Raw genomic sequence first — 26,925 nt, 5'->3', positions numbered from 1 at the left:
CCTTTTACTCTGTTGTTTCCTTTGCTGTGCAGAAGCTTTTTAGTTTGATATAAATCCATTTGTCTATTTTTTATTTTGTTTTAAATGCTTTTGAGGTTTTGACGATGAAATCTTTGCCATCCAATCTTCAGAAACATTTCCCCTGCATTTTCCTCTCGTAGTTTCACAGTTTCAGGTCTTATATTTAAGTCTTTAATCCATTTGGGTTGATTTTTATGTATAGTGAGAGATAGGGGTGTAGTTTCACTCTTCTGTAGATGGATATCTAATTTTCCCAGAACCATTTACTAAGGAGACTGTCGTTTCTCCAATGTACATTCTTGGTGCCTTGTAGAAAATCAGTTGGCTATAAATATATGGATTTATTTCTAGATACTATATTCTGCTCCATTAGTCTATGTATCTGTTTTTAATGCCATTACCATGCTGTTTTGGTTATACACTTGTCCTGTATTTTGAGGTCACATAGTGTGATGCTTCCAGCTTTGCTCTTTTTGCTCAGGACTGCTTGGCTATTCAGGGTCTTTTGTGATCCCATATAAATCTTAGGATTTTTTTCTATTTCTATGAAAAATATTATTGGTATTTTAAGAGGAATTACATTGAATCTGTAGAAATCTGTAGATTGCCTTAGGTAGTATATTCATTTTAACAATATTCCTCCAATTCATGAACATATGATATCTTTCTAATTTTTTGTGTCCTTTTCAGTTTCTTTTATCAGAATTTTATAATTTTCATTTTAGATATCTTTTACCTCCTTGGTTAAATTAAATGAAGAATTAATCACCAGTAGACCAGCCTCACAAGAAGTGTTTAAAGGAATCCTACCTCTGGAAGCAAAAGGCCAGTCATAGCTACCATAATGAAAACATATGAAAGTATATAACTCACTGGTACAGCAGATACAACAAATGCAAAAGGGAAAGGAATAAAACCTTATCCCTACAAAAATCCCAAACCACAAACAAAAAGAGGAAGAAAGGAACAAGGGATATACAAAACAACCAGAAACCAATCGACAAAATGACAGAAGTACATCTTCACCCATCAATAACAACCTTGAATGTAAATAAAGTAAATTCCCCAATTAAAAGATATGGATTGGCTGAATGGATTTTTTTTAAAGACCCAACAATATGCTGCCTACAAGAAACTCACTTCGCCTGTAATGACACACATAGACTGAAAGTAAAGGGATAGAGAAAGATTCTATGCAAATGAACATTAAAATCAAGCAGGATTAGCTCTACTTAGATAACAGACTTTAAGCCAAAAACTGTGAAAAAAAGACAAACAATCTCATTACATAATGATAAAGGGATCCATCAATTCAGTAAGAAGATATAACAATTATAAACATATATGCACATAACACCAGAGCACCCAGATATATAAAGCAAATATTAATAGATCTAAAGGGGGAGATAGAGTACAACCTAATAACAATAGGACATATTTTCCCATGAAACATTCTTCAGGATAGACCATATCTTAGGCCACAATACAAGTCTCAACAAATTTTTAAAAATCAAAAGCATATCAAGTATATTTTCTATCCACAATGAAATAAAACTAGATATCAACCGCAAGAGGAACTTTGGAAACTGTACAAATACATGGAAATTAAATAACATGCTTCAGAACAACTGATGGGTCAATGAAGAAATTAAGAAGAAAGTTTAAAAATGTCTTGAAACAAATGAAAATAGAAATACAACATACCAAAATCTATAGGACACAGCAAAAGCAGTAGTAACAAGCAATTTTATAGCAATAATTGCCTACATTCGAAAAATAGAAATGTTTCAAGTAAACAACTCAGCAATGTACTTCAAGGAATTAGAAAAGCAGAAATAAACCAAACCCAAAATTAATTAAAGGGAAGAAATAATAAAGATCAGAAAAAAATAAAACAAAGTAGGATTTTAAAAATGCAAAAGATAAACAGAATGAAAAGTTGTTCTTTTAAAGACTAGCAAATCAAAAACCATAGCTGGACTATGAAAAGAAAAAGAGAGAGAAGACTCAAGTAAATAAAATCAGGAACAAAAAGAGAAGACATTACCATTGATACCACAGATTTTTTTTTTAATTATTAGAGACTATTAGAAACAACTATATACAAAAAATTGGAAAACCTAGAAGAAATAGATAAATTTCTGAACAAATATAATCTGCAAAGATTGAATCAGAAAGAAATAGAAAATCTGAACACACCAATAACAAGTAATGAGATTAAAGCATTAATAAAAAGTTTCCCAAAAAAAGAAAAGCCCAGGACCAATGGATTCACTACTGAATTCTACCAAACATTTTAAAAGCAAATACCAATTTCCTTCAAACTACTCCAAAAAATTGAAAGGGAGAAAGTTCTTCCAAACTCATTCTATAAGGTCAACATTACCCTGATATCAAAACCAGACAAAAACACAACCAAAAGAAGAAAACCACAGGTCAATATCCCTGATTAACATAGATGCAAAAATTCTCAACAAAATACTAGCAAACCAAATCCAAGAGCACATCAAAAAGATTACACACCATAATGAAGTAGGAATCATTCCAGGGATGCAAGGAGGGTTTGACATATGCAAATCAATAAATGTGATATATCACATCAACAGAATGAAGGATAGTAACCATGTAATCATCTCAACAGATGCAAGAAAGGATTTGATAAAATTCAATATCCCTCATGATAAAAATACAAAACAAAACTTTCAACAAATTGGGTATAAAAGCAATATACTTCAACACAACAAAGACCGTGTATGATAAACCCACAGCCGACATCATACAGAACGAGGAATAGAACACTTTTTCTCTAAGAACCAGAACAAGACAAGCACGCCCACTTTCACCACTCTAATGCAATATAATACTGGAAGTCCTAGCCAGAGCAATCAGGCAAGAGAAAAAAATAAAGGACATTCCAATTGGAAACAAGGAAGTCAAATTTTCCCTGTTTGCAGATGACATGATTGCATGCAGAGAAAAACCTAAAGATGCCACCAAAAGACTTTTAGAGTGGATTAACAAATTCAATATTGATGCAGGTACAAAATCAACGTACACAAATCAGTAGTGTTTCTATACACCAATAACAAACTAGCTGAGGAAGAAATCAAGAAAGCAACTCCATTTACAATAAACACAAAAGAATAAAGTAAAACATCTACTCATTAAGTTCAGAGAAGGTGAGCAAGAGAAAGGAGCATTTAAAAATTCTTTGTAGAAGCAAGGTATGGTAGCTCATGCCTGTAATCCTAGTGCTTTGAGATGCCAAGAAGAGAGGATTGCTTGAGCCCAAGAGTTCAAGACCAGCCTGGGAAACACAGCAAGACTCCATTGCCTCAGAGAATAAGAAACTTTTTGTAATAGCGATGTTATCTATAGAAGCAACTGGGGAAGTTACAAATCTTGTGACCTCCGGTTATATGACTCCTGAGCAGTAAGCAATTACAGAAAAGAAGCTAGGGAATAGTGGCTGACTGTTGTTTATGGTCCTAGCTTAGCAGAAGAAGCAATGACTGGTTAGAGTCTATGTCTACATCTTAGAAGAATTCGGGTGCCTACCGTATTTCTAACTTTGTGGTCTTTCATTAGTCTTACAAAGGTGGTTGCAGTTCCCAAACAAGGATGGGGTCAGTTTTGAGAAGGTCATCCTTGCTTTGAAGTTAAACTATAAATTAATTCCTTCCATTTAGCTTGGCCTATGCACAAGAATGAGCAACGGAAGTTAGCGCGTGAGGTTACAAGCAAGATGGAGTCAGTTATGTTAGATTTCTCTCACTGTTATAATTTTGCAAAGGCTGTTTCAAGGGGAAGTGAGGAGGAAGGAACAGTGACCAGGCAGAGGGATTGGTCTGTGTGAAGTCACTGGTGTATGAAAGAACATTGCACGCTTTCTCTCCATCACTGTAGAACATGCATGCAGGAGAGACCAACCACATAATACAACTCCTCAGGAGTCCAGGGCTCAGGGGAAGTGAAGCACCGTAAGGTAACCCACACACAGTCATGTCTCAGTTCTTGGCAACACACTTGCCTTCCTGGGCCCTAAAATTCAGGAGGGTGAGTTCTGGCCTTCCAGTACCTTCTGGGGAAGAATTCATTCATTCATTCAACAAATAAATATTCACTGAGGTTCTACTATGTACCAGGTCTCATGATAAATTCTAGGGATACAATGGCAAAGTAAACCAACAGGTTGTATTCTCATGGAGTCACGGTTGACCCTCACATCCCCATCTCTGACAAGTGCATGTTTCAGACCAGGCTTAACGGAGCTCCCTGGTGAGGGAGAAGGGCCACCACCTTGAGAACAAACTCCCAGTGGCTTTTATAGACTTCTTGGTGTCTCCAGCGGCATATCCTGCTGACTAGGCCTTTTTCCAGGAAGAATCCAAAGACTGCCCCAGTGGGGCCAAGGGTGAGGGACAGGGCCTGCCACGGGGACCTCAAGGTATCATGTTTAAATTCAAAGCTCTCAGCACATTTCATGCTGGAAATTATTAGTCAAGTCACAGGCAGCATCTGGCCCAGGGAGAATACAGAATGCAGAATAAAACCGCCGCAAGGAAAACAAAACAGCACATTCTGGTGTTTGCAGACCTGTCCTTGCTGCTCTGGAGAACCATAAACCAGGGATGGTACAAATGCAAAATGGCTTTGTTGAAACCTCTGCTTCCTTCTGACTTTCCCCTTCAAAAGCAACACTGCTTTGTTTGTTTGCAGATTTGGCGGCTTTTTCAGGACCCAAATTCATTGTCAGCACCTCTGAGATTAGAGGCTCTTCAAGGGCCACTGAGGATTATTATTTCCTCTTAATTGCCTGGACTTTAAGGCTGCTTGGAATTCACTCATTGCCTCTTTTATCCATTAGCATCTTCAAAAATGTTCTTGATATCAGAATAATTCTAATAATAATGACAATATCATCAACAACCACTTATGAAGAGTCTGTGGCAGGCCAGGTCTCACTGACAACTGAACAGGCAGGCCTCCATAACAACTGTCTCAGCACTGACTGAGTGGTGAAGTTAAATATTAAAAGCTGAAAGAGCTAGTGCCCTTATACAAAGGCTGGAGTGTAACAAAAGCCCACCAAGAGTTGTGCCCAGGCCTTTCCTGGGCCTTGAAACATGACAAGATAACGAAGGAATTCTTAACAGGACCCATTTGGGATTAAACAAGTTTATTGGGGGTCTGAAGAAACTCCCCAGACCTCCACAAACAAGTTTTACTGGGGGTCTAAAGGAACTCCCCAGACCTCTCATTTAGTGGGAGACAAGATAAAGGTTATCACCCCAGTACCTGGACCAATCTAGACTAAGTAAATTTACTGAAGTTCCAGAGGAAGGTCTTCAGGACTCACACCTTAGTTATAGGCTGGAAGAAGTTAATCACTTATGTCTTTAGATGAATGCATGCTTACACGTAGACATATAGCTTAGAAGGTATATAAGCTTTGGAAAGCTTTGTAATTTTGAGTTGGTCTGGCGATATTTTCCAGGCCTTCTCCCTGTACCCTGTTACAGAAATAAACTCCCTTCTTCCCCGGTTCATCTGCATCTCATTATTGGATTGCAAGAATAAGCAGTCCAACACCCGGTTTGGTCTGGGAACAAGTCTAGTATGTGCCATACTCTATGCCAATCCCTTGGTGCATTTGGTCAAATTTAACCCTCTTAATTACCCTATAAAGTTGATATTCATAGTGCAGGCTATGTGCACCACCCAGATCTCCCTTCAAGACTGAAGTGCTCATTCCCCCAGCTGCTGAGAATATTAGTGGCTGACAAACAACTCGGGCAAGTTCTTCTTCAGGAGTTAAACCTACCCGGTGGAAGGGCACTGCCTCACCCAAAGTTTCCACCCCAGGGGCAGCCTATATCCAATGACCCAGCCCCCTCCCCTCCAGGTGGGAGGGCCTTCGGGATCATCCCAGCCCCAGGTAGCTTATGATGTTAACAGTTCACCTCCTCCCTCTGCCTGGTCCTGCTTCCCTCACTCGCAGCAAGTGCTGAGCCCCAAAACACTCCCCAGTAAACTCCCATCTCTTCCAATTCTGGAGGCTTTTCCCCTTTTAGAAAGCCCATCTCTGTCAACCCAAAGGGAGTTAGAGTCAGAAAATAAAGTCTTGCCAGTTCTCCCCAGGAGCAAAGAAGTCCCATGGCTTTGTGATTCAAAGCCTTGGTTTGTATATTGCTTTCCCATTGATGCCGTAAAAAATTACCAAAAATGTAATGGCTTAAAGCAACACAAATGTACTTCCTTGCAGTTCTGGAGAACAGAAGTCTAAATCAACTCTTCCTGGGCTAACATCAAGATGTTGGGAAAGTTTGAAAGTTCCTTCTGGAGGCTGTGTGAGGATAATCTGTTTCCTTTGTCTTTTTCCACCTTCTAGAAGCAGCCCACATTCCTTGGCTCCTAGCTTCCTCCTCCATCTCAAGGTCAACAGCATAGTGTCTTTAAATATCTCTCTGTGTCTCTCTCTCTGTCTACCCTGTCCTGCTTCTGCCTCCCCCATCATATCGCCTCTGATTCCAACCCTCCCACATCCCTCTTATGAGGATGCTTGTGATTCGTTTGAGCCCACCCAATAATTCAGCATCATCTCCTCACTTCAAGATTCTTAACTTAGTCCTTGCTGCCACACAAGGTCACCTATTCACAGGTTTCAGGAATTTCAAGGTAGATATCTTTAGGGAGCTATTATGCTGTCTACCATAATTGGGAAGATGGAAATACAACTCCTTCTTTTCAGTTTCATACAGCTAAGAGGTCAATTTCAAATCATTAAATTGGAAGATGATTCTGCCATATTAACACAGTTTTGTGAAATGGAGGCTGAAATTCCTTGTGCCTGATATCCTTTGGCAAAAAATTCATCAATGTGTCTAACAAGATGGAAAATGTTGGGGTATCAGTTTTGCCACTACCTTTATTTCATACCTGCACACTCAGAACTTTCCATTCTTCAGAAATCATGACCAACCTTCCCACCTTGGGAGCGCCATTAAATAGACCCCCAGGTGCTGGGATCCTCTTGTCTGTCCCTTGGTAACTCCACAGTGATACCTGGCTTGTGCCTTTAGCCCTGAGCTCACAGTTGTCACAGCAACTAATGCTCAGGGGTGCACTGAGGACCATCTAGTCCTGCCCACACTGTCCAGCACCGTAGCCACTGGCCACATGTGGTCATCGAGCCCTTGGAATGTGTTTTTTCCAGGTGGAGATGGGTGTTAAGTGTAAAATACACACCAGATTTCAAAGACTTAGTACAAAAAAGAATGAAAGGCCATGAGGAGACATGCAGGAAACTTAAAGGCACATTATTAAGTGAAAAAAGCCAGTCTGAAGAGGCTACTTTCTGGATGATTCCAACTCTGTGATGTTCTGAAAAAGGCAAAACTGTAAGGACAGTAAAAGATCTGTGGCTGCCAGGAGTTGCGGAAAGGAGAATTAAATTGGCAGAGTGTAGAAAATGTTCAGGGCAGGGCACTGAAATAATTCTGCCTCTTAATACTTAGGCTGTATTAAGGCTAATGTTAATGTTTTGGGTATATTAAGTTAAATATACTATTAAATATTATTTAAGTTTACTTGGTTTTTTTCTACTTTTTTAATGTGACTACTAAGACAATTTTAAGTTACTTCAAATTATATAATTCCATAGGTTCTACAATTATATAAAATCACATTTGCGGCTCACTTTATATTTCCACTGGGGAGCATTGGTCTAATCAATCGATTTCTACAGAAGCTTTCTTTACCCACAGGCCCCACAGAATGTTGGCTGCTTCATTCGTCTGTAAGTGAATGCCACGCACAGTCTTGGTACATAAAGAATATTTTAGTCACTGTTTGCTGAATGAATGAGAGACTAATTGGGTGAGCACGTTAGCAGGCTGGGGATGGTTCTGTGATGCTATGGCTCGCTCTCGCTCTCTCTCTTCCATCCTGGAAACAAGTCCTCTGCTGCTCATCCAAGGAACGTCTTGTGGGACACTGTAGACAGCCCTCCACCTCCAGCAAAATAGTTCCTAAAATTGCTGTTTAATCAATTCATACTCAACGTTCTATCTATGCCATTCCCTTTACACCCTCTTTACATTTTCAAATGGTAACTGTGTGGGAATTAATACCTCCACTTTACAGGCAAAATGCCCAGGAAAAGAAATGTCAGGGTACTTGCTGAAAGGTCACAGAGGATACGTGGTTTTCAGGACTCCAGGCCTAAACTAAAAGCACAAGCAATTACACATCTTTGCTCAACCAAAGGGAGATAGAGTGTAGTCAAGTCAGGTTTTGTTTTACTTTATTATATTTTCTTTTATTTCATTTTTCTGATGGTAAAAGTAATACATCATCATTGTAGAACATTTAAAAGTTGAAGGAAAGTCTAGGGAAACATGAATAAACGTGCCCTACAATCCTACCCTTCCGTTATAGTCAAATAAAAGCATATTTTCCTCTAATCTTTGTACTTAGGACCCTTTACATAATTGACAGTATTTTTACAATTTCTCTGCCTTACTTTTTTATTCACTATTGTAGCATAAATATTTACAACATTATTTCAAACTCACCATGGAACAAGATAAATGCTATATGTGGAAAAACCATAATTAATTGAATTTTGTTCAGACTATGCATCTCTGGACTGTTTCCCATTGACCATTGTGAGAGAGCCTGGCTCTGCATCTTTAGGAGAAAATCTTCACTCCCTCTTGTGCTATTTTCAGGATAAAGATGAAGAATTAAAGTTATTGAGTAAAAGAGGAGAAATATGAATGGGGCCCTTGATACATCCAGCAAGGCTTATATAAAATGCCCTTACCAGACTCTACCCAGCTGTTACACGCTGTCCCGCAGTCTCTAGCCCTGACAGAGAGGAGCTGAACACCCAGAAGATGAGTAAAAAGCCACCAATTTTGCCTTGTTCTGGGCCATACGAGATCCTTTTCTGGGTCAGAACAGATCCCTCCCAGAAAGCAGTGTGGGAGCCAGTGTCCATTCACCCTTAAAACGTACAGGGAAATCTGCAAGAGAAATCAGAACAGAAACTGAACTTAAGCCATCCTAAGGGGGAGTGGAATGTATTGGCTCACATGGTTTGAAAATGATACTGAAGGAGTATGTAGCATTGAAAGGATGGGTTACAGGGATAATGTCTCCAAGCAATGGAACTGGCTCTCGACACTGCCAAAGTACATCTCTCATCCTTCTCTCTTCTCTCTCTCTCCCTGTCTCTCTTTCTCTCTCTCTCTCCCTCTTTCTCTCCCCACTCTTCCTCCTCTCCACCCCCTTTCCCTCTCTCCCTCTCTACCTGTCTCTCTCTTTTTCTCTCTCCCTGTCTTTTTCTCTCTCTCCCTCTCTCCCCCCTCTTTCCCTCCTCTCTCCCTCTTTCTGTCTCCCTCTCCCTCTTTCCCTCTCTCTCATTCCCCCTTTCTCCCTCCCTCTCCCCCTTACTCTCTCTCCCTCTCTCCCTCGCTTTCTCTCCCTCTTTCTCTTTCCTCTCTCGCTCCCTCTCTCTTTTTCCCTCTCTCCCCCTCTCTGTCTCTCTCTCTCTCTTTCTCTCTCTCTTTCCTTCTCTCTCGCTCCCACTTTCTCCCTCCCTCCCCACTCTCCCTCTCTCTTCTCTCCCACTTTTTTTTTTTCTTCTCTCTCTCCCTCTCCCCCCCCCCAATACATTTCTCACCTCCCTTTTCCCTCCTTGGCTTCATATCTTCTACTACAAACAGGCCTTTCTACATGACAGGAAAAAAGATAACTCTCAGCACCTCCAACTTTATGCCCCACTTTGTATTTACAACCAAAAGCAAGAGTGTCTTCCTCACAGTAACTTTCCTATGCATCAATTCCAGGGAAGAATGCTAATTGGCTCTGCTAAGGTCACATGTCCACCCACTGAACCAATTACTGACACCTAAGAAATAGAGGTCGATGATTGGTCAGACCTGAGTCATATGCCAACCTCATTGGCCAGATCTGTTATCAGAAGAAGGGAGATGCACAAACTCCTTGGACAATCTTTTTAAAAATAGCTACTGGCCACAGGATGGCTCACACCTGTAATCCCAGCACATTGGGAGGCCGAGCTGGGTGAATCACCTGAGGTCAGGAGATTGAGACCAGCCTGGCCAACATGGTGAAACACCGTCTCTACTAAAAATACAGAAATTAGCTGGTCGTGGTATTGCATGCCTGTAATCCCAGCTACTCCAGAGGCTGAAGCAGGAGAATCGCTTGAACTCGGGAGGCGGAGGTGGCAGTGAGCCGAGATTGCACCACTGCACTCCAGCCTGGGTGACAGAGCAAGATTCCATCTAAAAAAAAAAAAAAAAAAAAAAAGCTATCTTGGTTAAGCATGCTTTTTCTATACCCATAAACTCCAAAAACATCAGGTTATGAAAGCAAGAGCGTGGACCTTGTCATAGTTGTCATAGATAGAAGTCATTATTTAAGGTAATTTTCAATTTTACTTTTTTGTTTGTTTGTTGTTTGTTTTGAGACAGGGTCTCACTCTCTTAACCAGGCTGGAGTGCAGTGGTGCGATCTTGATCCACTGCAGCCTTAACTTCCCTGGGCTCAATTGATCTTCCTACCTCAGCCTCTTAAGCAGCTGGGACTACAGGCACACACCGACACACCTAATTTTGTTTTGCTTTTTTTTTTTTTTTTTTGTAGAGTTGGGTTTCACCATGTTGCCCAGGCTGGTCTCAAACTCCTGGGCTCAAGCGACCCACCCACCTCAGCTTCCCAAACTGGGAATACAGACATGAGCCACTGCACCCAGCCCTTGAATTCACTTTAAAAAGTGGAAAAATGATGGGAAGATAACTTGTAAATCAATAGAAGGATCTACCTTCTATTGATTCCAAAAGGTTGCCTATAATTATGCTATTTACCTGGAGATCTCACATGTTAGACGACAAATGTTTCTCTGCAATTACCTGATTTTTGCAATGCATAATTTAGGTGTTCAAGTTGTCGGGAAAGAGCATTTATCTATAAATACAAAATTATGTATGTGTATCATCAGGTTATAAGGTGATCAGTAAACAGGGTATTTAAGAAAAGTGTACAGTAATTACTAAAACTTGCTATTTAGGGCATATTACTTAACCAGGTAATAAAATCGCTGAACACTAGTTTCTATTTAAATGTCATTCATCTGCAGATAGGAAGACACTGCAGCTTTTAATTAAATCGTAGAATATCTCAGCTGTACTGTGCATTAGGTAGAAAGCTCTTTCTCTTTTATAGTGGGATGAACTGAGGTTTACTTCTCTGGCACCAAACCTAGAAATAAAGGTTATGAAATCTTCAATAGAATTTTCCACATCCCTTTAACATCTGCCTTACGTGTAAAATGAGATAATTTTTATAAACATAAAAATTTACTTATAGTTGACTTCAAAACTGAGATGGAAGAACATACTATCCAGAAACTAGTATTTGTTGAGTGCCTACTATGTGTTAGGTATGGTGCAAAGCACTTTGCATGTTTCACCTCATTAGAACCACCTGTCTTTTGTGGGTGATAAAACCAAGGTTTGGAGGGCTGATATTCATGTCCAAGGTCACACAGCTTTTGAGTGGCAGAGCTGGAATTCGAATCAAGCCAATTAGACTCCAAGGTCCATGTTCTGGCTGCCATAGCATGAGCTCAGAAGCTGGTAGTTAAAGGGATGAATGCCCAAGTTTTCTTCTAATTGTCGGGTTCCATGATGCCAATTTTTGTAGCTCTACTCTTAAATGGCACAAAAATAGCATCTGGTGAACCAAGGCTCAGGGGAACCGAATTCTGCTGGATAGTTCTGTCATTTGTTGTATTTTGCAAAGCAAAGCCTGTAGGAACCATATCATTTGCTGCAGACATTATGTCTTCCCTTGAGGGTGGCAAGCAGTAGATTTTAGGACATAACCAGAGTCCATAGAGTACAGATTTTGAACCTGAACTGCCGGGGTTCAAATACAGACTCAACTATTTTTTCATCCATGGATATAGGGAACTAATTTACCTTCTCTAAAGCCTAAGGACCCTCATGTGCAAAATGGTTTCAAACATATTATGTTACTACTCACCTGAATTTTGTTTAATATATTACATACTTGGACCATAGCACATAAGTCAGATGTTGCTGCTGTCTTCATACTTACTTAGTTTCAAATGCTAAGATGGAGTCATTCATCCATTAAATAAATATTTGTGGACTACAAGCTCTGTGTCAGGCACTGTGCTAAACCCTGCCTATATACTAGTGAACAAACAGATGCAGTCTTGCCGTCATGAAATTTGTAATCTAACTGGTGAGAAAAAAATGTATTGGTTAGAAATGCGTTTGGCTATCATTAATTTTTTTTTAAAAGCCCCACACTGTCTTAAGCTATAAGTACATGTGGGACTTATAAAAAAAAAAAAAGAAGCCCAGAATAAATAAATCTAGATTTGGCTTAGAAGCTCAGTGATAGCATGAAAGTCCCGGGACCATCCTGTCCTCTGTTATTCTCAGTGTGAAAATGAGGTCTCACCTCATGGTCACAAGATGGCTGCCATGACTCCAAGTAATACATCTCCACGTGATGACACTCTTCCAAAAGGAAGGAATCATTCTTTAATGAGAGAGGAAAATGTTTGTCCGAAACTCCTAGGAGATTTCTTAGGTGTCATTGGCAAGAACCGAGCCACTGAGTCACATGCCTACCCCTAAACCAATTCCAGACAAAATAAAGTGGTTAGACGAATTGTGATATATCTCTTGAGGCTGAACAATTACCTCTTTCTTTAGCAAAAAAATTTAAAAAGAGAGAAAAATATGGGAGAATGTTTGTTGGACAGATGAAAGATGTCAGGTGCGGTCAGGAATACAAGAGACACGGCTGTGGGAGGGAGCCTGGGTTGAGTGTAAGGAGATCACCAGGAAATGCTGAGAAACAGACCAGCTGAGGTGCCAAGTACCCAGTGGGAAAAGGAGCCCAGAATATGCACCTGTTGGGGGAGCTGAGATAGCCAGACATAGAAGCAAAGGAACAGCACAGGGAGTCTCGAACTCCAGTGTCTACAGGGACCAGGTTGGCAATGAAAATGGGCAAAGTCACCTGGACAGAGGTCAAGACAAATGGGACGGGGTATGCCCCATCTGTCCAAAGGGACCAGCAGCTACTCCAGGATAGCCCACTATGGCCAGTGGGAATTCTGGTCCAGGGCTGTGAGAGCTTCTGAATCTTCAAAAGAAGCCAGAAATCTAGATTTCTAAAGAAATCTCCCAATTTTTAAGCACTGGTAACAAATTAAAAATAATGTTAATAAAATGGTGATCCAAGGAAAATATCTGCAGGCCAGATTCTCTGCAGTTAGCAGCCTTAGGAGTAATATTGCCTTACCTAATCCAGGAGGCTCTCACAACAAAGCCGAGTGGGTGTGCATTGGTTCCTGCTTCCTTGCATCATAATGCCCCAGCATGTTCCTAGACCCTAGCGTGCTCCTCAAGTAGCGTGTTTCCACTCTTTCCAGCACCTTGCAGCCATCCATGGATGTCTTCCAGTCCTGGATCATCCTTATTCTGATATTCAGAAGGATCAGTAGAGAAAGCCATGGAGGCCCATCATGACAAGCTGTTGAAAAACAACAAGGGTTTTTTTTTGCAAAGTGTGTTTATCATTCATTTAACAAATATTTATGGGGTACCTACAGGGACCAGACACTGTCCCAGGAGCTGGAAATACTATGAAACCAATACCAAGACAGCCCCATTCCTTGGCACAGTTTGCTTTCTCTGTGTCTTTGGTCTCCTTGGCTCAACTCTCTGCCCCATCTTTTCCAAGGTGGTATGGTGCCCACCACCACACATCCAGGATCTTTGTTTTGACCCTCTCTTTGCTAGCCCAACCTCACTTCCCTCATCTAGTTCCCTGGAGAATTCTCTACCTTTTGGCTCACTATGTTCCTCTTCTTAATTTGGGAATGCTACAGTGGATGTTCTGATAGGAGAACATTCTTTCTGCCACTATCAAGCCTCGGTGTTAGGTGATCTTGAGTCACAGGGGCCATGATTGTTTTTAGAAGGTCTCCCCGCAAGGCTCTTGGAAGAGACACAACATAAAGTGTCCTCTATGTCAGCACTGATGGAGTTCGGGTGTGAAACCCACCACCGGCTCGCAGTTCAGTGGAGTGCAGCTGGCAGAATGTTCACATCTTGCTGGGCGCTTCTCAGAGTCAGCAAAGACTTAAGCCAATGGATTTCAATCCTGACTGCACCCTGGAACCCATGACCAATGCCCCTATCCACACCAATTAAATCAGAATTCTTCAGGGTGGGGCCTGGAGCTCAGCATTATGTTAAAGCTCCCCAGGTTAGTTGAGAATCTGGTTGCAAACCCAAGAGCTGCACCCTTATTACAGGGTGCAGCTCATGCATGAAGACTTGTGGACTATTAGCTTCTGCTCTCAAAGTCCAACCTTAGGATCTCAGCTTGGCTACAGACTGATCCAACTAACCTCTCCAGACTCAGTTTACCCATCAGTAAAAAGAGGATAGTCATAAATAATAACTCCCTTGATGGATTAAATGAAATGATCAATGGAAAGGCCTTGGCTCATGATGAAAGCTATTATTAATTGTTTATTACCTATTTTCTTACTCTCCCCTCCCCATGGGGATCATCTGCCTGGTAAGATCAGCCCTGATTCTCAAATGATTTAGTGAGAGTTCCCAGGTTCTGTGTGTGTGAATGTGTGTATAAGTGTCTTTTATTTCTGTCTGCCTCCCTGACACTCCTCTACCAAAATATCACCAAGTTCTGTCACAGGGAGAGGCTTTGATAACTTGGAGGATACTTATGACTCAACGTAGCTGCCGGGATACATGGCAGAATTAGGAATGCCTTTTCCCCCTCTGTTTGCAACACTTTCTGGAATACGATCATGTTGTCTTAAAAGTGAAAAGTGAAGAAAATGGCAGCTCAGTTATTTTTAGGCACAATTACTGTCTTGAGAGACTCTGAATGGCTTTGTCACCTCCAAGCAGAACTAAGAGAAGCCAGCCCTCTCCCAGAGTGCTGTGTGGTAGCTGGAGCTGACAGTCCTTGCCAATAAGGTTTCTATACATATGTGCAGAATGGCATGATTGGGGAAGGATGCCATTATTACAGGCCTGATGAGAAAACTTTCCAGAAAGAAAAACAATATTAGAAAATAAAAAGAGGAGAGGCAAATTTAACAGACAAGCTTTCTACACTTCCCACTGCCTCTAAATGTCACATCTCTGAAGACTCAATTTGGTGAAAAAGCACCATTTGAGGTTGTGATGCTGGAGCCCCTACAATCTCACAGCAGAAAGATCTCATCCTGGAGGATTTCACAGGGTGATGACAGGCAAGGAGAACATCAGCCTTGGAGACACACAGATTGTGGGTTCAAATCTCAGCTCCACCATGGTCTAGGCCAACCAATTTAACCTCTCCAGACTTAGTTTCCTCATCTTTAAAATGGGGATAGTCACAAATCATACCTACCTTGCTGGATTAAATGAGATGATGAATATAAAGGTCTTGCCTGTTATTAATTGTTCATTTGTTCATTTATTCAACAAATAATTATTCAGAGCTTTCTCTCCACTCAGCATTCTTCCTGATGGTGGGACCTACCTCCATGAGCAAAACACATTTGGAGGGGGTGAAGGATTTAGTTAGCATGGCCAGAAAAGACTTCGCTGAGAAGGTGAGGGAGAGAGCCACGCAGATATCTGGGAAAGGACATGGCAGTCAGAGGGATCAATCAGCAAAGTTGCTGAAAAGGAAACAGGTCAGGGGTATGAGGAACAGCCAGGTGCCAGGGTGTCCAGAGCAGAGTGAAAAAGAAGAAGACAGAAAGAGAGACAGGGTCAGAGAGACCACAGGAGACGGGGCTGCATGAGGCCAGTCAGACCATTGTAAGAGTTTGAGTTTTACTCTGAGTTGTGAACCGTTGGAAGAGTTGGAGCACAGAAGCGGCAGGATCTATTTCCATGTACGTGCAATCCCTCCAGCAGCTTGGGAGAAGAGTCTGGAGGGAGAGGTAAGATTGGAGCAGGGAGAAGAATGTGAGGGCCTCATCCACTTCTAGATGCAATAGTATAGGGGCAGCAGTGGAAGGGGTAAGAAATGGCTGCACTCCGGGTATATTTTGAAGATAAATTTTGATGGAATTTGCTGACAGACAAAATATGGGGTGTAAGAAAAAGGGAGACATCAAAAATGACTCCAAGATTTAAGGCCTGATTTTGATTTTTATAAAAAAGTATTATACAAAAATGGCTTAACTTCAAAATAGAGGACAGTCCTTTCCAAGAGGAAGATTGTAGCCTTATGCTGGCATCCATACATTTATCTACCTGCCTACATATCTATCTATCTATCTATCTATCTATCTATCTATCTATCTATCTATCTCTCCATCCATCCATCCATCTGTTCATCCATCTGTCCATCTATCCATCCATACATCCATCCATCCATCCATCCATCTTCTATACATCCATTGATCCATCCATTTATGTATCATCTATCTATTCATCTATGTATCCATCCATATATCTATCTATCCATCCATTCATCTGTCTATCTGTCTGTCTTATCTATATATTTCTTAATCCATCCATTCATCCAGTTATCTATCCATATAACAGCTCCTTTTTTAGTGTAATCATAAACTTCTTGAAAACCAACATTAATAAACTAGTCTTTAATAATCTACCATTAATCAACAGAGCAGCCTCCCTCCTAACCTAACACTGCCTTTGCCTAAGCAGTGGGCTCTGGGCGGGAGAGCTGGATAACTTCCTTCAGCTTTGGTTTCTGCTCTGAGTGTGAATTCCCAAAATTCCACACAGATAATTGAGTTGTCTACTATTCCAGCAATACCACAGAAATCGCAATGAAATGGCTTTGAATGAAAGAAAGAGCTCCTGAGAAGGCAGCAGAGTGCCAACACTGCCAACATCTAGTGGTGTGATCCTAGGATGAGTTGTCAGCCTCAAGCCTTGGTCTCTCTTTGGTAGGGAGGAGTCAATGATGTAAATCCCTCATCCTACTGGAAAGATGGCCAACCTTGAAGATGGCCTCATTGATTCTCTTCTCCTGATGGTTCCACTGTTGTGTAGCCCCTTCCCACATTTAACAGGCTGACTTGTATAACCAACAGGATATTGCAGAAATGATTGTGACTTCTGGTGTGTGGACATAAAAGACACTGCAGCTTCTGCCTTTCTCTCTTTTGGAGAAATCAAACACCACGTCATGAGGACACCCAAGCAGGTCTCTGGGACTGTCCACGTGATGAGGAACCTCCAGCCACCATCAGGCACCAACTTGCCAGTCATGTGAGGGCACCATTGTGTAAGTGGCTCCTCCAGCCCCAGTTGAGCCTTCAGATGACAGCAGCCCCTAACAACAACTTGACTATAGCCTCATGAAAGACCCTGAGCCAGAAGCATCCAAATGGGTAACTCCCAAATTCCTGACCACAGAAACTGCAAGATAATAAATGTTTATTAATATTGGAGGCTGCAAGTTTGGGGGTGATTTGTTTTTCAGAGATAGAACTAATATAGTCCCCTAATAATAAAGGGTGAAGGCACACTTTTTAGCCTGATACAGAAGCCTCACCCTGACTCACAGACTGTGTCTCATCTCACACCCATCATCCTCCCAGATAAGACATGTACACCCTGGTCCTGGCCCAACAGACCTCCCAAAATCTTTTAAACACAGCATGCTCTTTCTCACATCTACATCTTCCCAAATGCTATTCTCCCTCTCTCTGCAACGCCCTTCCACCAATCCTTTCTAGAGAACTCCACCTCTTCCCTTATAACCCAGCTCAAATGACACCTCCCCATGAAGCCTTCCCCAGGAGATATGCACCTCTCTGCCTTCCCACAGTACTCTGCAAACACCTTAGCACTAAATATTGGCATGAATTTTGCACTGTCACTTTCTGCACATGGCAAGAGTCATGTCTTCAGCATCTTAGCATTTCTGCTGGCACATAGTAGGCTCTCAGAAAGCATACAAAGGCTAAAGATGTCAGTTACCATTTGCTCAGCTCCTGTTATGGGCCAGCACAGATTATCTTCACTCCACCAACCTCTTGAGGCAAGAACTTTGCAGATGAGAAAACCGAGGCTCAGAGAGGCTAGCCCTTTGCCCAAGATCTCAGAGCTGCCTAGCGATGCATCCAGGATTAAAACCCAGAGAAAAACAAAATGAATTTTCCCAAAATATTTTTAGAGCTTTTGTCTGATTTATCCCTCCCACCACTTTATAGGTAGCTGGTGATCAAATGAGAGAAATGTATGCAGAAAACATTTGCAATAATAAGTCTCGGCAAATGCAATGGGTGACCATTGCCCTTAACAACCCGAGCCTCCTTCCTACAGACCCAGAAGCCAGAATCCAAATTCCCCAGGCCTTTTTCTTTTTAAATGTCTTCAAGCCCTGCCAGGTTCTATGCTTGCCCCTTATAACAAGGTGCTCTGACATTTCAGCAGCCACTCCTTCCTCTCTTCCCCCACGCCACCTGCAGACAGGCAAAGGGAACCAGAGGGAGGCATCTCTCAGGATGGGTGCTGTTTGTCTAACACTTTAATTTATTGTCCTGCTACTGCCGCTTCATTTGGTGTTCAATGTGATCGCATCCATCCAGATAATGAATTTATCTGGTAATAATGTGGATGCCACATGCACTTACACTCAGCATTGTGCAGGGTTTTGCCAGCAGAGCTGCAACATGGCTAGCTCAGGAACTCTGCCAATTTTAAAACTTTCTTCTTTTTTTTTTTTTTAGACAGGTTCTTGCTCTGTCATCCAGGCTGGAGCACAGTGGGGCAATCTCGGCTCACTGCAACCTCCACCTCCTAGGCTCAAGTGATCCTCCCATCTCAGCCTCCTGAGTATCTAGGACTACAGGCACCTACCTCCATGCTCGGCTAAATTTTTGTATTTTTGGTAGAGACGGGGTTTCGCCATGTTCGCCAGGCTTCTGCCAACTTTAAAAGAAGGTTTTCCTTTCCCCCCCCCCACCTTTTTCAGATGGTTCAGGTATTTCTGCTGAATGGCACCTCTTTTGCCTCTCTGACTCATAACTATTTTTATGTTTGTCTTTGAACAAGGTCTCAATGCCCACCTGTTGGTTCACAAAGAAGGTTTTTTTGATGCCTCCTTCTGAAACAGGGCCTTCCAGTAGAACTGTCAGTGGTGACGGAAAGTTCTACAGCTGCAAGGTGCAAGATGGTAGCCACGTACAGTTATTGAGCACTTAAAATATGGCTAATGTGACTAAGGAACTTTTACGACATATTTTATTCTCATTAGTTTGAATTTAAATAGCCACATGTGGCTATCATAGGGGACAGCATAGTTTTAAAAACTAAAACTAGACTAGATCAGAGCTTCTCGAACTTAATGTTTATGCTCATTACCAAGGGATCTTGTTAAAATGCAGATTCCAACTTAGAGGTGGAGTGGAGCCTGGGATTCCACATTTCTAACAAGCTCCTGAGTGATGCTGCTAGTCCTTGGACCACCCTTTGAGAAGTAAATGATCAGGGTGGTGGTTACATTATCATTTGCATAATTCATTAAATTGAACACAGAAGGTTCTGGGACTTTCCTATTTTATGTAGTACCTCAGTCTCTTGGAGGTTGCGGTATAATCTTCGAATCCTAAGTTCGGTGGTTCTCACCATTGGTTGCACATAGACTTAACAGAAAAATCTCAGTGTTAAGGCCGAGTGCAGTCGACCACGCCTGTAATCCCAGCACTTTGGCAGGCCGAGGTGGGCAGATCACAAGGTCAGGAGATCGAGACCATCCTGGCTAACACGGTGAAACCCCGTCTCTACTAAAAAAAAATACAAAAAATTAGCCGGTCATGGTGGCGGGCGCCTGTAGTCCCAGCTGCTAGGCAGGCTGAGGCAGGAGAATGGCGTGAACCCAGGAGTCAGAGCTTGCAGTGAGCCAAGATCACACCACTGCACTCCAGCCTGGGTGACAGAGCGAGACTCCATCTCAAAAAAAAAAAAAAAAAAAAAAAAAAAAAAATCTGTTTTTTTGTTAACGTGTTAAGGAAAAATGTTAACATGTCCCAGGCATTTTTTACTGTAACCTCACAAATTATAGTTGTATATATTTATGCAAGTGCCAAGTGAGTTATGATTTCTGAATACAATGTGGAATAATTAAATCAAGCTAATTAACATATCTATCACTTCAAATGTTTATTATTTTCTGCAGTGAGGACATTTGAAATTTATTTTCTTAGCGATTTTAACATGCACTATACACTATTTTTAACTATATCCACCATGCTGCGCAAAAGATCTCAAAAAAAGAAAACCCACAAACTTATTGCTGCTTTCTAGATAAGGCTTTTTCCAGAGGATGGAGGGTGAGGAGAATGGAAAGATGATGTTCCAGACATTTCATATGACGTACTTCTACTCCAACATTATTTGTTGTTTATTTGGAATGCAAATTTAACTGGGCTTGTTGTAGCTGTTGCTATTTTGCTAAGTTGACCAACCTTAGTTGCACATTAAGAGCACCTGAGAAGTTTCTTTTTTGACTGTCAATGCCCAAGCCTCATTCTGTCTTAAAAATCCTAATTGTCCTGGGCATACCCATGTTGCATGCTTTGAAAGCTCTCCAGGTGACTGTAATTTGCCTCCAGGGCTGTGAAGCACCAGGCTAAGTCTGTGGACCTTAAACTTCAGCAAGCATTAGTCTCCCCTAGAGGGGTTGTTAAAACACAGATTGTAGGACCCCCACCCCAAGAGTTTCTGAATCAACTGACTTTCCTACAAGTTCCCAGGTGGTGTTGATGCTGAAAGTCCAGGCACCACTCTCTGAGAACATCTGGGTTCCTAGTCAGCAAGTCTTGAGCATGAAAAATTGCATTTTTAACAAATTCCCAGGTGACGTTGATGCTGGTGGTCCAGGCAGCACATTTGGGGAACCCCTGGGTTACTTTATGCTGACCCAGAGGTGAAATTAACCCAAACTAGAAGCAAGCCAGTGTCTAAGGCCTGGTTCGTTAGCAGGTGCACAAACAAAAATCCAATGAAATCTGAACTGCCTGCAAGTCAAGGGTGCGTTCCCCCCAAGGAGCTCACTCTGTTTCCTCTCTCTTGGTGGCGAGGGATGATGGGAAGCTTTTTTAGCATCAGTTGGACCTGGTCCCCACACTTACTAAACAGTGGACCTTGAGAAATGTGCACCCATCTCAGAGCCTCATTTGTAAAATGAGCACCCACTACTCTTATTTCACGAGAAGGTAAAACGAAACAGGTATGCCATGTGATCGAGTAGGCACTCAATGTGTGCTGTCACCAAGAGGAAAATGCAACACTTGGGCAACTCTGGCCAGAATACTGTGGACCACAGAATACTGTGGACCACAGAATACTGTGCACCATCCATCCTCATAAATCTATAACTGAAAGATAACAAGCTTGGCTAGACCTGAATTTTAATCGAGGCCAATAATGTGCCACCCTGACAGCTATTAGCATCATCTGGGAAGACTTTTGCAAGGACCAGGGCCATGCCCCACACGCAGGGATGCTGTGCCAGGTGTTCTGAGGCAAGGCACGGTCGTCAGGGTTTCTGAAGCTTCTCAGATGTTTCTTGTGGACAGAAAAAGCTGAAAATTGTTTGTGTGGGGCTGGCTTTAATCCCAGGCTTCTGGCAAACTGTGTGACCTCTCTGTGTCTTGGTTTCATCCCTGTTTCCACAGCATACAGACAAACCTTCTCTCTCTCACCAGACGATGAGAGATAATGTGCTGAGAGATCAGAAGGAGGCCTGGAGATCACCCAGTCCAGCCTCCCTTATTTCACAGGTGGTGAAGCTGAGACTCAGGGAGAATGAGCAATTGGTCCAAGCTCACTCAGCTAGGTGTGTAATTCACATGCCACAACTTGACCCAGCTGTGGTTCAAAATCTATTTACTTTTATTGAACAAACACTTCTCAGCTTAGTATGTTCCAGATACTGTTTGGTTTTAAATGCTTTACAAATACTAGATACCTAATCCTCATAATACTTCTAAGAGGTCGGTGGTATTGGTGTTCATATTCCCATTTTACAGACTAAGCAACTGAGGCCCAGAAAAATTAAGCAACTTGCCTGAGGCAATGGTGTATGGGAAGCACTGTGGTAACTCAGTCAGCAGAGCACTAAGGGAAGGGGTTATTTTGTAACCCAAATTTACCAGGACATATACCTTCTCATCCTTGCTGCCAAAGGACAGAGATTTTAGAAGACAATAATATTTTATCCCTTTCCCTTTCTCCATCAATAAAACAAACTATAAAGTGACTGAAAAACGCCCCTTAACTTTTATAAGAGATGCCACATCTCAGTAAACCAGCCTTCTCAACTCAGAGGCACTAAATGCTTTTTTAAGAAAAACCATGAACACTTTTTTGGTGCCAAGAAGGCTTTGCCAGTTAAGGAAATAAAAATTCATCAGCAGTGGCTGCTCAGTCGGTCAGTGTGATTAGGCAAAGCTCAGACCACGGTCAAAATCTGCCCCAACCTTCTTTCTTCATCAGCCTCGGACTCTAGAAACCTGAAGGTCTCCTTGGCAAGTTTGGTTCCTGCTGAAAAGAGGAGAGGAGAGCTTGGTCCAAAGTTTTGTATCTTTTCTGAGACCCTAACTTGCTACTTGGAATTGAGAACTTTGATCCAAGGCACCATTATTCCCCCTAGGAATTCATCTTTGTAAAACTCAAATCTGTTCACATCACGTCTGCACTTAAAATTCCTCAGTGTCTCCCTCTTACCTTATTGACAATGGCAAATCTCTCAGCGGGGTCTGATCACAGTCATTACTTTCTCTACCCCCTGCTCAACCCATCTCCCAGGCTCCTTTTGTAACTGCCCAACGGATTCACTTTGCACACTGCCTAGACAGAGCCCATTTACCAAGACAGGGGAATTGCAATAGAGAAAGAGTAATTCACACAGAGCCAGCTGTGCGGGAGACTGGAGTTTAATTATCATTACTCAAATCAGTCTCCCCAAGCATTCGGGGATCAGAGTTTTTAAAGATAATTTGGCGGGTATGGGCTTGGGAAGTGAGGAGTGCTGATTGGTCAGGTTGGAGATGGAGTCATAGGGGGTTGAAGTGAGGTTTTCTTGCTGTTCCTGGGTGAGACGGCAGAACTGGTTGAGGCAGATTAGTGGTCTGCATGGTGTCAGCTGATCCATGGAGTGCAGCTTCTGCAAAATATCTCAAGCACTGATCTCAGGTTTTGCAATAGTGATGTTATCCCCAGGAGTAATTTGAGGAGGTTCAGACTCTTGGAGCCAGAGGCTGCATGACCCCTAAACTGTAATTTCTAATCTTGTAGCTAATTTGTTAGTCCTGCAAAGGCAGACTGGTCCCTGGGCAAGAAGAGGGTCTTTTGGGGAAAGGGTTATTATCAAATTTGATTCAGAGTCAAGCCATGAACTGAATTCCTTCCCAAAGTTAGTTAGGCCTATGCCCAGGAATGAACACTGTATTCAGTGGACAGCTGATCAAGGACTCAGAAGAATGCAAGCTTTTGTCTCTTGTCTATCCGTGACCTGGAAGCCCCCTCCCCACCTGGAGTTGTTCCACCTTGGACTGAACCAATGTACATCTTACACATATGGATTCATATCTCATGTGTCCCTAAAATGTATAAAACCAAGCTGTGCCCTGACCACCTGGGGCACATGTCATCAGGGCCTCCCTGGGCTGTGTCCCGGCCACGTCCTTAACCTTGGCAAAATAAACGTTTCTAAATTGACTGAGATCTGTCTCAGATATTTTGAGTTCTCAGTCTTAGGCATGTGTCTTTAAACTTACTGGAACTCATTGTCTCCGTCTGTAAAATGGAAATAATAATTAAAAATATATATATTCCTCCAATGGTTGTGAGGATTCAATGAGGAAATGCGTGGGAACTGAATAGCTCATACCATGCACTCAGAAAAAGGGAGTTGCTATTATTGTTATGAGAATGATGACAATGATGACGAGATTCACAGGGAGTCTCTGACATTCACACCTTCAAGTTTTGAACAAGCTGCATTTTCATACATTGCGCGTTGATGCCCCTAAATCCAATGCATATGCCCAACTTTAATTTTTTCACGAGTTACCATTTTACGGTAGCTCTGTTTGCTCAGTGAGGAAGCTCCAGCACCTTCACTATCTCTGTTGATAAGATTTATTTAGCTATTTGATTATCTTCCACTCTTATACTATTTTATAAAAGGTAACTGAAAACAGAAAAGGAAAAAGCACTAATGTAATAATGAGGGATCAAATCTCAGCCGAGATTGAATTGAGTAAGCACGCCACAAATGGCCCACCTTTAAGTTCATTGAATTTAGGCCAGTTAATTGCGCCTTCAATTGTAAAAGGAAGAGGACAAAATGAGACCATAGACTGGTGCTGGAAATACTGCTTCCGAGTGTGTCTAATGGATAAACTGCAAAAAACATTATGCTAAGTGAAAGAAACCAGGCACAAAAACCCACATATGGCATGATTTCATTACATAAAATGTGCAGAAAAGGAAAATCCATGGAGACAGAAAATAGATTAGTAGTTGCCTCAGGCTGGGGTTAGGAAGGAGAGTGACTTCAAATGGGCACGAGGCTTCTTTCTGGGAGGGTAGAAATTACTTGAAATAAGATTGCAGTTATGGTTGCACAACTCTGTAAATATATTAATTATCACTGAGTTCTACACTTGAAATGGGTGCAGTCTGTGGTATGTGAATGATACTTCAGTAAAGGTTAAAAAAATGAGGGGGGGACAAAAAAAGCAAGGAGTAACTAAAATCTTAGCATATTTGTCGTTCTTCAGGCAGTGACCTACACACGTGCACACACGCACATATGCACACACGCGCACAGTCTGATCACATGTAAATCCACCGTCTGAATTTCCACACAATTACTATTTGCAAGTGTGGTATAGAAAAGTGTTTACATTATGTTGGGCTGTAAATTTCTGGAGGGCAAGAGTCTCCTTCTTCCTCTCTATCCCCTTAGCCCATTGCCAGCACTTAGTAAATGTTGCTGAACTGAAGAGAAATACAGTCCTTTCCTACTGAGAACTGCTGACAGAGAGGCTTCTACAAACCAAAGAATGGACCCTCGCCTCTGTAGAACTGCTGGTCCAATAAGTGGTATGCCCAAATGTGGCTCTCTCATCCCATTTCAGATGGTTTGCTAAAAAAATTATAAATAAACAAATAAAATAAAAAGGCAGCCTGTAGCAAGCAAATAAATTCTCAACAGCTCTCTTCAATCTGGCCTTTGCAGCTTGCTAGGCTGTTTCATGTCATGACCAAAGATACTGCCCTCCAGGTCTTTCCATCAATGGTGAGTTTGCCAACACGGGTTCCCAAGCCCGCCATCGAGTGTCTACATGTTTGTTGTCCATGGCTCCTGTAACTGCCATGGGCTTCTGGGAGCCTATATAGTGCTAGGTTTGTCTTAGCACTGAGCACACAAGTTCCTCCTTACCAAGCCGAGCATCGCAAACCTTCTTGATGACCCTAACAAAAGCGTCCACAACCATTCAGTCTCCATTAAATGGTGACTGATAAGGAAGGGACCCGGCTTAATTCTCTGCACTGTGCATCATGAATTACAATCAGAACATGCTGCAAAGGGGCATATTTGCCTGCTAACAGGGGGCTTCCGGGCATGATTTTGCAGGAATTGCTCTCCCGGTGCTGCTGGAGTATTGTCTTTAAAAGATTTACTTGGAGGAGAACAGATTGGTATCAAGGAGCAGGCAGAATTTATAGGAAGGATTTACAGGCTTGAGCTGAATGTGAGGAATAAACCTTTAAACAAACAGATCTGCTCAGAGACAGAAGAATGCAGCGCAAGGACCCAGAGATATGTGTTCTGAAGGTAGTAACTGCACCCCTCACCAGCCAGGTGAGTGGGGCAGGTCAGTGCACAGGAGTGAGTCCCAGTACCCTCCTCATTAGGATGGAAGCGACGTCACAGCCATCGCAGGCAGCTGTTATATTGACGCTTGGGTATCTCTTCGTTTCTTTGTTCAAAGTGGGGCAATGTGTTTAGCAACAAATGTCTACTCCTCTCCGAGGATCAGCAGGGGATTAAGAGCCCAGAGATTTATAAATGTCACGGCTCGCTATGCCTGGCAGCAAAGAGCCTGGAGCTGAGACGCTGAGTCCACAGACACAGCAGGAGTCTATCCCACACACGTGTGCAAGCAAGCACTCCCAGGGAAGACACTGGACTCAAACTCAGAATCCCTCTAGACTGAAAATTTCACAATTAAGTAGCTTATTTGAAGTAAATAAAGATAATAAAGGCTAACATCAATTATGATTCTCAGCCCTGAGCACCTACTAAGCATTATATGGTTTATCTCATGCATTCAACAAATATTTTTAAAAGGCTTACCGTGTGCCAGGCACTGTCTAGGGGATACAGCAGCAAAGCCAGCAGGTAAATATCCTTGCCTGCTTGAAGATTACATTCTACTGGTATATTTCAGGGAGGGAGGAAAGAGGTGAAGGGAGCAGAGAAATAAATTACATAACTGTGCTTTAATATAAAGTACATACAGTATAAGCATGTAAAATATGTCAGGTTGCTACAAACACTCAGAGAAAATATATCAAGAGAGAGGCATGGACAGCAAGGAGTGGGTAATTAAATAGGGTGGTCCAGAAAAGCCTTATTATACATACGCAAGTGAAGATCTATGGTGGGGGCAGATACCTTGGGGAAAAGGTTCCAGGCAGAGGGATTGTATATTTTCAGTTGTGCAACCGTAACCACATTAATTTTAGAACGTTTTCATCGCCCCAAAAGGAAACCTCATGCCCCCTGGCACTCCTCATT

The 26,925-nt window shown here is 42.0% G+C and overlaps 1 long non-coding RNA gene across 1 annotated transcript; it reads right to left on the bottom strand.

Moving 5' to 3' along the window:
• Nucleotides 1–8,329: 8,329 nt before the first annotated feature.
• On the bottom strand, nt 8,330–26,641 carry LOC105467788 (uncharacterized). Its single transcript, XR_979126.2, has 3 exons — nt 26,482–26,641; nt 13,399–13,629; nt 8,330–9,050 (listed from the first exon to the last, which is right to left on the bottom strand). It is a non-coding gene; the product is annotated as an uncharacterized lncRNA (long non-coding RNA).
• Nucleotides 26,642–26,925: the final 284 nt, after the last annotated feature.

Source organism: Macaca nemestrina, chromosome 18 (assembly GCF_043159975.1).
Source record: "Macaca nemestrina isolate mMacNem1 chromosome 18, mMacNem.hap1, whole genome shotgun sequence".
Lineage (NCBI taxonomy): Eukaryota > Metazoa > Chordata > Mammalia > Primates > Cercopithecidae > Macaca > Macaca nemestrina.
The sequence above is the reverse complement of the archived record's forward strand: the minus strand, read 5'-3'. Positions and strand labels throughout refer to the sequence as shown.